The sequence below is a fragment of the Vicia villosa genome, unplaced genomic scaffold, assembly GCF_029867415.1.
Source record: "Vicia villosa cultivar HV-30 ecotype Madison, WI unplaced genomic scaffold, Vvil1.0 ctg.000742F_1_1, whole genome shotgun sequence".
Taxonomy (NCBI): domain Eukaryota; kingdom Viridiplantae; phylum Streptophyta; class Magnoliopsida; order Fabales; family Fabaceae; genus Vicia; species Vicia villosa.
Window position 1 is genome coordinate 586,848 of NW_026705331.1, and position 11,904 is coordinate 598,751.

General features: G+C 38.1%; 1 long non-coding RNA gene across 1 annotated transcript; it reads left to right on the plus strand.

Moving 5' to 3' along the window:
- Window positions 1-4,732: 4,732 nt before the first annotated feature.
- Window positions 4,733-5,571, plus strand: LOC131630834 (uncharacterized). The gene is made up of 3 exons (XR_009292521.1): window positions 4,733-4,845; window positions 5,087-5,142; window positions 5,328-5,571. It is a non-coding gene; the product is annotated as an uncharacterized LOC131630834 (long non-coding RNA).
- The last annotated feature ends 6,333 nt before the right edge of the window (window positions 5,572-11,904 follow it).

Sequence of the window (11,904 nt, forward strand, 5' to 3'; positions counted from 1 at the left end):
CAAAAGTTTCAATGAAGTCAGCCTTGTGACAAAAACTTTGATTAATCATCCAGTACGGTGGTAAAACAGTTTGATTGATTAGCCAGCCTTGTGGCAAAAAAGTTTGATTGATTTAGCAAGCCTTGTGGCAAAAAAAAGTTTGATTGATTGATTGTTTGTGATGATATATAAGAGATACTCCTAGCATAGAGATGAAAAATGTCTAATCTCCTAGGGTATTTGATTTGGATATTGGGGATGCTTATAAGAAGCCCGTGGGTCCTTGTACGAAGCCCAAGAGGAGGCTATCCGAGGGTCCTTGCATTGTAAGCCCAAGAGGAGGCTATGGGAGGGACAATCCAGGGTCCTTGCATTGTAAGCCCAAGAGGAGGCTATGGGAGGGTCACTCGTTTGTACAAAGCCCAAGGGGAGGCATGGTATAGTTGGTTTGAGCTCTTAGAGCGATTTCACCGGGAAACCATACTCTATGTCCTAACCTAAACTAGTGGAGATTCTTTGCACGAAGCCCAATAGGAGGCTATGGGGAACCTAGTGTTGTACTAAGTTGAATGAGCATATAACACAATCACAAGCATGAACAAGTACGAACAAATATGAACAAGTACATGAACAAATATGAACAGTTATACATATATGACAAAATGTGTGTATATAATGGAGTTTATGAAGGAAATATACCTGTAAGCATGATCCATTTGTATACACAGGGCTCGGGACTCACACTCGGGGAGAAGTCCACTTGAGTTTATTCAAAGCTATGTAAACAGGTATTTACAAAAGGGCTTGGGACTTATACCTACATGGAGGCCCATGATATTTTTTGGGAAGATTTAAAGAAAACCTTCATTTTTGGTTTGTTATTCAAAGTTAAAAAAAACATTGATTGAGATATGTACAAAAGGCGTACAATGAAATACCTAATTTCATGTACTGGAATGGGTATGTACAAAAGGGCTTGGGGCTTATACCTACGTGGAGGCCCATGGTATATTTTTGGGAAGTTTTGAAGTTTCTTTGAAGATGATTTGAAAATTGTTTATTTTGAAGAAGTTTTATTGTTTTGAAGAATGTTTTGAAAACTGTACAAAAAGAAAAGAAATGGGACTTACACTCTCTAATATTCGAGAGGCCCCTGTTTTATTTTCATAAAACAGGGTGGATGGTTTGAAAAAGATGTGTGATTTGTTATTAAAAAACTGTTTTGAAGTTTTGGAAAAAAAGTTTTCTGTACAAAGAAAGACGAAAGGGACTTATACTCTCTAATATTCGAGAGGCCCCACTTCGTTTTGAAAATCAATTGATCAATTAAAAAGATTTAATCAAAAAGAAGTGGTTTATCGTTTTGAAAAAGAATCGCGATCGCTCGTCTTAAAACGATTTGAATTTGACAAAAGTCAACTTAATTAAGTTAAAACAAGTTTTAATGCTTAATTAAGACCTAAATGATTAGGGTTTGATCACAAAAAATATTTACAAGTGATTAGGTTAAAAATTAAATGAAAAACAATATTTAAAGTAATTAAAAACACTTAAAAATGTATCATTTTAAACCTAATTAAAAACATATTAAATAAATCTTTTTTGTGATTTTTTTTTGATATTCATAAAATATATGTGTTAAATAAAGAGTGTACAAAAAATGAATAAAAAATGAATTAATTTGGTGTGTTAATTAATTAATTAAAGTTGTGTGAAAAAAAGAAAGAAAAAATAGTGATAAAAAATTGGTTTTGTCTCCACAAGGACTTGAACCCACGCCCTCATGCTTGCCAATCAAAACAATGACCAACTGAGCTGCGCGCGCAGCTTGTTATACATATGCCTTCATTTAATTATATTAAAAACAAACATTTGAAATTTATGAACAAAAAAAGGCGCCAAGAACACATCCCCAAATCAAATTTGAAAATTCTGAAAACTGAATTGTTTGGATCAAGTAAGGGGTCTATTTCACTCGATTTTCCATAAGGAACATGATGGTGATCTTTAATTGCATTTATTTTCACTCTAAGGCTATCAATTTTCTGATGAACACGAAGAACCCTAATTCTATGATTCAATCTGAAATCGTGTATGTGCCAGTTATGATGCAATTGATTGAGGGTTAATGATCCTCATGTGTGCAGAAATGAGATGGTATGTTCATATTTCATTTATGATGCGTGGAGAGTAGATTTTGAAGTTCAAGTGTACTTACCTCAAAAACGGCCAAACTGAGAATTGGATTTTGATCTGGAGGTGTTACAGAAGTTGTTTGATGATCTGGATAGCTTCAATGGACCTTATGGAAGGTGTCTGAATGCTTGGAATCATCTGAATTCATCTGGGCATGGCCATGGTACCCGACCTGCATAAGCTTCAAGAGTGAATCGAATTTGATGATTCTGAGGTTATTGGCTATATGTGATGGATTGGATAGTTCATATGTGATATATGGATGATGTTAGAAGCATTAGTTTGGACAGAAATGAGCCTGAATGAAAATTGGCATGATAAGGTTCATTTCATGTTCATATGGAGGTTGAAAAGTGAATCTGAGTTTTGGGGTGATTTGGGGTGTATGAGTGGTTCAAACAAGTTTCAAATGATGTTTGTGGTTTGTGGGAAGCATCACTTTGGTCAGAAATTCAAGGGTTTGGAGGTTGAGCATTTTACCTCTTTGAAACTTAAGAAACTTGCATTCTAAGAAAGAAAGAGAAAGCCTATAATTTGTGAGACTTTGGTGTGAATTTGAATGAGGTAATGACCTCTATTTATAGGCCAAACATTCTGAACTCAGAACTTTGCAACTTGCTTCTTCTTTGGTGATTTGGCACTTAAAGGATAGAAAGGAATCTTACCATTAAATGCATATGGTTAAAGTTACTAAACCATGGTTAAAATTGGCTATGCTTCTTATCTCTTTCCCATCTGTCTCAAATCAGAAAATATCTTCCAATTATTGCCTCTATGTATCATTACTTGGACCATTTGGCAATTTGGTTCATAACTTTGCAAAAATGGCTTGAAATTTCAAGTGAAATGGTCACTAATGTCAAAATTCAAAACCATAGCTACACTCCATATTTTTTCATGCTCTTGGACATTTTGGAAAGCTCATATTACATACTTCAAAACCCTAGTTGAAAGTTTCTTCAAACTCTTTAAGGAAATGGGTGAAAAAGATCCATGAACTTTGAGAAAAATGAAGTTTTAAGTGAAGTTTTCAAAAAGTACCAACTTTGAAGCTCCATATCTCTTAAATGGTTGATCTTATGGAAAAAAATTATATGTGTCAAAGTTGTTTATTGGATCAAAATCTACAACTTTCATGTTGGAAGTTTTTTTCAGTTTGTAGGTGAAATTTTGAGTTATTCCCCTCCAAAGTTTGGAAAAAACCATGAAAAACACTTAGAAAAATTTTCTAAGTATGAAAGTCAAACTTTTGACTTTTTGATTCTTGATTGATTTTCTTGATTTTTCTTGATCAAATGACTTCATACTTCATATATTGATGATTTTCAACTTCAAAAGTCATGGTTGACCAAAATTCCCCAAAAGTCAATGGTGATCTTGTACAGTTGACTTTTTCAGACGAATCGCGTTTCTGGAGATTTCAAATGAAACAGGCTACCCTCACCAAATGAATGGTATGAATGGATCATATTGAAGCATTAGAGGATATTGAGCCATGGTTTGAGTTGTGACACCATGTCCTGATTAAAAAGTCAGTTGTTCAGTGAATCAGGTCAAAAACCCTAATTGTCGACCAGATGAAATTGATAACTGTGGATCTTGAATTGAGATGTAATTTCCATTGGATGTTGTCATAGGGATTATTTGAAGATGATTGAAACCTTTGATTGACTCCCTGGGGGTTTTTAGGGTTTCCCAAATGTGATCCCTGATTTTAGTCCCTGATAGTTCAAAACCCTGATCTGAGGATTTGTCTGATCAATCTTTGTGTAGGAGATATTATGAGCCAATGGATTAGGACAAAATGATGCACTTGAGGTCTTGATATCATGTCCCAAGCCATTAGGTCAAATTCTGAGCAAGAGTCAGGAGTGTGCTGTCTTCAGTCAAAACCCTAATTCAGTCGATTCAAAGCTGTTGAGCTTGTTGAAATGAATCTCTGAGGACCAAATGTTGATTGTAGATGAAGATGATTCATTTGAGATGAAGGGAGAACAAAACCCTAATTGCTTGTTTCTTGCACTGATGAGTGATCTCTTGATTAAACCCTGCTGAGCACAAGTAACAAACACAAGCTATGCAATTTGTTAGAGATGCAAATGATGCATATGCAAATGATATGAGGTGGTATCTTAGGTCAAAAATTGGGGTATGACAGTAGTTATAGGTTTGTTATTATTCTGTTAGAAGGTTGGTTAGAGACACTGGGTTGTTAGTTATATACTTGGTTTTGACAGTTGTGAGGATTGGAAGGCAGTTAGTATGCTGATTTTTGTTGCTGCTATTATGAATTGTGTATGGATGCGTAGCTGTGTAGCAAAATTCAAATAAATCTGTTAAAAGTTATTTACAATGCTACTGAACTCTGTAGTGAACTGTCTTGATGGTGTGAATGTATGTGCTTTAGATGATGTAAACTGAAGTGAACTGGAGCTGTCATGAGGCTAAGTGTCGATTATGTTTAGAAACTTCCAAACTGATACGCTCTCTCTTATGCAGGGACTGTTCTGACAAAGTCAACTGATTCAGGATTAGTTTGAGATTGATACAATGCTGCCAGTTTTGCTGCACCCAAGCCTGTTGTCAAGTTGCTGAATCTGATGGTATACTAGCCGATCGGGAAGCGCGTCTGACTGTAATTTCTTCAAGCGGAACAGAGGTACTGAACTGGTATGGACTTAAATGTCTTCTTGGAACTGTCTTGGTTATTTGATGTGTGTATTGATGCAGAATTTGTATTAGCCTTGGATGAATGTGAATCAATTGAATGTTGTGTACATACTGATGTGAATGCAAGACTTAATCGAAATTATGAATGTTTGACGCAGGGCTGTTTTGGTTTGACTGAACATTGTGCATTTTTTACTGTTACGGAGTGTTGATTTGATGGCTTTTTCTGTTTGAACTACAGATGTTTCATGGATGAAGCTGGGCTGCTCATGGCTGTATGATTTTGTATCAAATGAGGTGCAGATTATGTTGTTAGGTTATGCAGGCTTTGGTTTGAACTGGCTCAAAAACAATGAACTGTTAGTTGATTAGCTTAGGATATAGGTTTGGATTTGTTTAGTTATGAAAGCTGACTTGCATCCTTTTGAAAGGCTTATTTTCTTTTTGGTAGTGAATGTGAAACATTTCTTTTGCTTTTGTAGGTTTTGTGAAAGGTTGGAACACGGCACTGGCGGTATACTTTTAAAGAATGATCGCGATCACAAGGCTTGAAGATGGAAAATCAAAGTAGGAAGTGGATCTAGAATAGGATTAGGATACCTTTTTTTTTTGTGAGATTCTTTTGTAATTTTGTAATGAGACTTGTAATGTAATTTAGATTCTGATTCTTGCAGGTGCAAAGACTTGGTTTTCCAAATTGATTTGAATTGTATTTTTCCTTCCAAATGCTCTTGAATCTTCATATATTTCTTTCAATTCAATATGGGCTTTGATGAACTTCACATTCTTCTTGAATATAGCACTGTTTCCTCTTGTGTAGCACACTTCTATTGTAATGAACTTGCAATTAAATGCTTGACTTTATGTTTTAGACTATTTGAATATCCTTTCTTCAAACCTGTTCGATTTGTACCAACACTTGTAACACCGATTAACTAATGAACGGATTACAAACCAGTGTGCATCAAGAAAGAATACGAATATAGCCAATCTTCGATAAGTTTGGTGGATCATTTGACCACGAGAGTCATAGGATAAGAAGAGAATCATTCTTCAATTCCACCCTACTTCAAACAATGACTTGCGCTTTGAGGATTTGGGGATCCATGATCAGATGAATGACCGAGACCCAAAAAATAAACCGGTTGATCAGATGCAGTATATTGTGAAAATTCCATGTGTCAAGTCTTGGCCACTTAGCAAGCATGACCATAAGGAGATACAAACCGTTGAGGAGAATCCAATCAATAATAAAAGTCAACCCCAATTGCAATATCCTCAAGCATACAAATAGAATCCCCACTTTTCCAAGGTCCTTGATCCAATGCAAAGTTATTGATTAATGAATGCATGAATTATGTTAATGACCTAATGGAGGTATGCATGTGACTGAGAAACTTAAGCCAGTTAGAAAGTTAAAGGGGTAGGACAAATTTGGGGTATGACAGCTGCCCCTATTTAATCGTCTTAACCTGGATGTGAGATTGGCGCCAGCCTTTCGAACATTCGAGGTAGAAGAAGATTAAATATCAAAGTACCAGAAATTTGTCCTGAAGAAAATATGGTATAAGTGTTATCTTTATTTTTGTTTTGTTTTGTTTTGATATCTGCTGGGGAGAGAGAATTTTTGTTTTTTCTGGTGGAATGATTTATGGATGCTTTGGTTGAATGGGGAAAGAGAATAATGACTTGCTGGAGATTGGGAATTGGTTTTATAGTAAGAAATTATGGATGAATGGTGATTGTCAGGCGAGAACTGACTTCACCATAAGATATCAGACGAGGACTGAAAATGATGGAAATGATTTGCCAGGGCGAGGACTGGACTTTGAAAAAGGTTTGCCAAGTCGAGAATTGGGCTTTGAAAAAAGTTTGCCAAGGCGAGAATTGGACTTTGAAGAAAGTTTGCCAAGGCGAGAATTGGGCTTTGAAAAGAGTTTGCCAAGGCGAGAATTGGACTTTGAAGAATGATTACCAGGACGGGAACTGGATTTTGGGAAACGATTACCAGGACGTGAACTGGGTTTTGAAAATGATTACCAGGACGTGAACTGGATTTTGAAAATGATTGCCAGGACGTGAACTGGATTTTGATAGTTTTGCCAGGACGAGAACCAGGGCTTTGACTTGATTTGCCAGGGCGAGAACTGGGCTTTGAAATTGTTCGAAGGTTAGAAGATAAAGGATTCACAACACGGGGGTTGAACCTGAAAAGTTTTCCCATACGGGGGAAGGGATCACGGAGACTAGTGACGACTAGACTCGATCAAAAGACATCGGTAAACATTGGAGATTCACGAAGATGTTGATGCTGGCGAAGCATAAGAATTACATTAATCCCTCAGGCCAAAGGCGGGGTGTAACTCTTTAAGAGTGGCAATCGTTCGAATTGCCACACACCAAGTATGGTTATTCAAATGATTGAAAAATGAGATGGGTTGAATGCCCACCCTCATTCGCACTCTAATTTGCACGCAGCATGCGGGAAATAACCTTGGAAACAACGATTCTGACGAAGAAAGACATTGTGTCTGATCCACACTGGAGAGAGAAGATGACACTTCTTCTGAGGGTATATATGTTACTTTGTACCTTTTGGGCACACACAAACTGGCTTATGCATTGATGTATGTTTGAATTTTTGTATGGCGTAATGATCCACTTTGATGGATATGCTACGCTTTTGAGGATGCAACGTCATATGCAATGAAAACTATATGCAAGGTGCCAAATAAAGGCCTTGGTGAGATGGGGGAGCAAGATCATTGGGGTCCGTTGCTTGTTGTCTTGAGATACCAATATGAATCGGTGTTGGAGACCTTGTAGTACCAAAGATTATTGGCAACTACCTTGAGGGTTGGAATGTAGCTTTGTTGGGGAGGAAGTGACTTCATTTGACTTTCCCTACATCTTGAATTGCTTGGGGATGGTGAATTTGAGGAGATTCCCTCGATTCACCATGTTGAGGATGAGAGATTCAGATAAGGAGACCAGGTCGGGGAAGTGGAACAAACTCCCATGAGAAATAAACTCATGTGCTTGGGGAGAGACCAAAGTTCCAGGAGAATTAAACTCCTATGATTGGGGAGAGGCAGTACGACTCAGAAGATTGTGCCCCCAGCTTCATGACTTATGAAGGAATTTGCCCTAAAGGATCCTTGGAGAGATTTGTCGAATCTCGACGTAACTGCCCCAGATTGGTTGAACTCAAGATAGATTCCTCGACTTGATTGCCCCAGATTGACCAACGGTGAATGGAAGCCTCAGTTGACAGAGTCTTCACACAACTTGCCCCTCGGAGTGATCAGCCTTTTGAAGTGAATGGCTCATGGAATCGATCAACTTTTTCTGCAGTTGTTCATTGTTTGATCTTCCTTGCTGTCAAGTCTTTATTCACAAGTAAAAGATGATTGTTTTGAAGATGATAATCTTAATGCAATGTTCATGATAGCTTCGAAATCAAAGTTATTAAAACAAATTTGTGGCATTCAGTGTTTGAATTATTGGTTATATCGATATCAACATAAGTGGTAAGCACACATCTAGGAGTCAGTTTTATGCAACTTGATTTTGAAATAAACCCTACTTCAATTAGGTCTTTTAAGGGTTGTAACGTGGCCTGGTTCACGGTTTTAGAAAGAAAGGATTTAAGGCTCAAAATCTAACCTAACCCACCCATTCTTCGTGATGATCTCCAGTCCTAAGTTCAACTTAACCTGATACGAGCATTCATCCTTCAAGAGGAGTTTGAGATGATTGAGGAACCAATGAAGTCTTCTTGGACATGGCAGTCACTCACTTTCTTTTTTGGTGTCTGATCACACAACTTTGTTCCTTTGATTCTCGTTTTTCGCTTCTGCTTTGCCTTTCTTTTTTGTTTCCCTAACTTTTGCCTGGACAAATTCTTTTGAATTTTATTTTGGAGTCCAGCGGGATGCCCTAATTTTTGTCTAAGTCACTTGTTTTCAAGTTGGTGACTTAGCGGGCTCTCTCTTCTCTTTTTTTATTCAATCTTTTCTTTTTTGTGTTATTGCTGAACAAGTCGTGTGATCCTGAATCTCTGAATTTGTTGGAAATGAGTGACTTCCTGAGTCCTTGATTGATGAGGGGTTACCATTGTGGCATTGATTTTCCTCAACCTTTTGAAACATAACCATTGTTGTATCCTTGGATGCACACTCCTAATGAATTTTGAATGCTCGATCAGATTAAGTGAACGCTACCCTGCCCCTGGGTTAGATGTGAGGGTTTTTTCTTTGTATAGAACAGAAACTTCTACTTCAAGGCTCAAAGGGGTTAAAGAGAGTCGATCTCCCTTATATCTCCGGTGTTTGGGGATTTGAAACAATGCTTGTACATCCTCAGCGGGGTTTTATTCAAAAGCACACGATTAGAGATTTTGCGTTTTTATTTTTTTCATCATTCTCCTTTTGATATTTTTTGCTTAATCAAGGGTTTGATATCGATAGACAGAAATATATGAGTGAACACGAATGGATTGATTCGAAACTAGCATATGCAGTGCATTTTTATTTTTATTAAAAACAAACAAGTTTTACATGGAATAAACATTTAACAAAACAAGGAAAATTACAAATGAGAATGCAGAAATGAATTGACGATTGCCATAGTTGAGGAGGCTTGACTCCGTCTGGACTTGTTGATCTTGAATACTTTTTGCAGTTCCTTCCAAATACTTCAGATTACTTCAAAAGAAAACCCCAACGAAGTCACCCGAGAGTTGTAAATTTTTGCCTCACTTTAGGGATTCGAGCAATGCGAGTGATGCAATGCTCAAGATAAGAGTACGTCTTGCTTATCCCTCAATCGGGAGCCCCAAGCATAGATGTTGCTAGAGTAGTATTCGCCATCATAAATGGAAAGAACCTTGTATGGTCATCAGATTGAAGAGATCTATTTGTGGTGGAGAAGACCCAATACACGAATCTTAACCAACTGAAATTCCGACAAACGGGGAAGCAACTTGAGAATGAGGAGCGTTATATAGGACACTCTTGATTACCACACGGAAGAAGATTCGGACGAAGTCATCCTGGAATTTGTAATGCTTTAAGGGATTCGAGCAATGCGAATGATGCAATGCTCAAGATAAGAATACGTCTTGCTTATCCCTCGATCGGGAGCCCCAAGCAACTTCCACACATCTACAGGAGATGACTACCAATTTAGCTTCAATATCCATCATTAGGAGAGAGAGTGGATGACCCTTGCATTTCTTGATATCAGGCATTAGGCACAAATCAATAGCATTTAAACCAGAGGAGCCTCGTCCTTCTAAAGCCTTCAATCTTTCTTCCAGGAGGTGGAATTTCCTCTCATTTTCCTCGATCGGGAACTTGAAAGCTTCAAGTTCAGAATCGTTCTCATGATGTGAATCTTCCTTGTTAGGAACTTCCACGGGCACAGGTTTTGATCCCCCATCAGCAACAGTGGTCGGAGTACCATTAGCCAACTTAGTAACACTTTGTCTTAACTCTTCTTGCCCTTGAATAACAACATGGAGGGTCTCAAAGAGTTGGGTCATCCTCTCCCCCATAGTATCCATGTCCTTACAAAGTTCAGCCTGATTCTGTTCAAGACGGTCCATGATTCTTCTCTGATTGCTCCTTGTACGATACAGATGTAGGGAAGTCAGTTTCGTTGATGAAGCAGATATCTGAATTGAAAGGGACCCCAATAAGCTTCTGGCAGAACTATGAAATGCATGATAATATGAATGCAATGTTTCATTTCCGAGGAATCCTAAAGTCTTTTCACACATTCTTTCTTTTAACCTTTTTTGAAACCGAAGCTTTCTTTTTTTATAGCATATCTTTTCTTTTCTTTTTTCTGCTTTCCTATTTCCTTTTTTCTTTTTCTTCTTCTTTTTTGGAAATAGACTTTAGAATCCCTCACAAATGAAGTGGATAAAATAATGATGTTATGCAATGCAAGCATGGGATCAAGGTCCAAATAATCTTAGAAACCACTGCACAATCCTCTGAATAATTGATGTAGGTCAGATGTCACAGGATCAAAGGTTCGACGCCTTTTTTAGAATACCATAATATCAAGCACCATGAGAACAGACCAAATAAAGGTCCGACCTCAACTCTGAAGAAGCAATGGTATGTAGGAGTCAAGGTTTCCTGTCCCACCCCAATCTCACGGGTATGAAGTCTAGACACGGACAAGTGGTCCCTAATGGTCACTAGGGTCTACAGTTCCCATGGGGTACAAAGTGTTTGAGGCAACAAGCGTGCCAGACACAATGTTCCATGAAAGAACCTCGCCCAGTTGTGGTACCCCATGTCAAACTCGATCGTAGCAAGAGCCACGGGAGTCAACATGAGCATCCACGCTAATCCTATGTGTCACTGGCCTGGGTAGTGGGCCTTTTACCTCACAAAAACCCCCACCTGCAAAACAAAGCAGAAAACTATGTGGCCCCTACGGGGACCCATAATATAGTCCAGATGCATGATGTGCAAGCAGAAATAAACATGATATGCAAGCAGAAAATAAACATGCAAACATATATACAAGATATAGACATAAAAAAAAATAAACACCCAATAAAATAAAACAAACAAAGGCTAGGATCGACTCGCTAAGAATGGACCCGCAATAGGTCTAGCAACATCCCCAGCAGAGTCGCCAGCTGTCGCACGCTCGCGAAAAAATGAACAGAGTCGCCACCAATATATTTATCCCATAAGGGAAAGGAATATCAGAAAACCTAGCAAAGGAAGGAACAGGGTCTTGGGACAGAAGAATCAAGGCACGGGAGTCGGTTACGCGAGGGGAAGGTATTAGCACCCCTCGCGCCCATCGTACTCGATGGTATCCACCTATGTTTGTTTCTATCTAAAGGGTGTGTACTATGTCTATGTCTAAATGTGAATAAATGCAAAAAGAAATACGAGGAAAAGAAGGAAATATTTACAAATGTGCTCGTTCAAGCCCCGCGACTTGATGCCTACGTATCCTTTTCAGGAATCAGAGCGCCGTAGTTCGGCCCCATAGTTTTGTTTGTTTTTGTGTTTTTTAGTTGGGCGG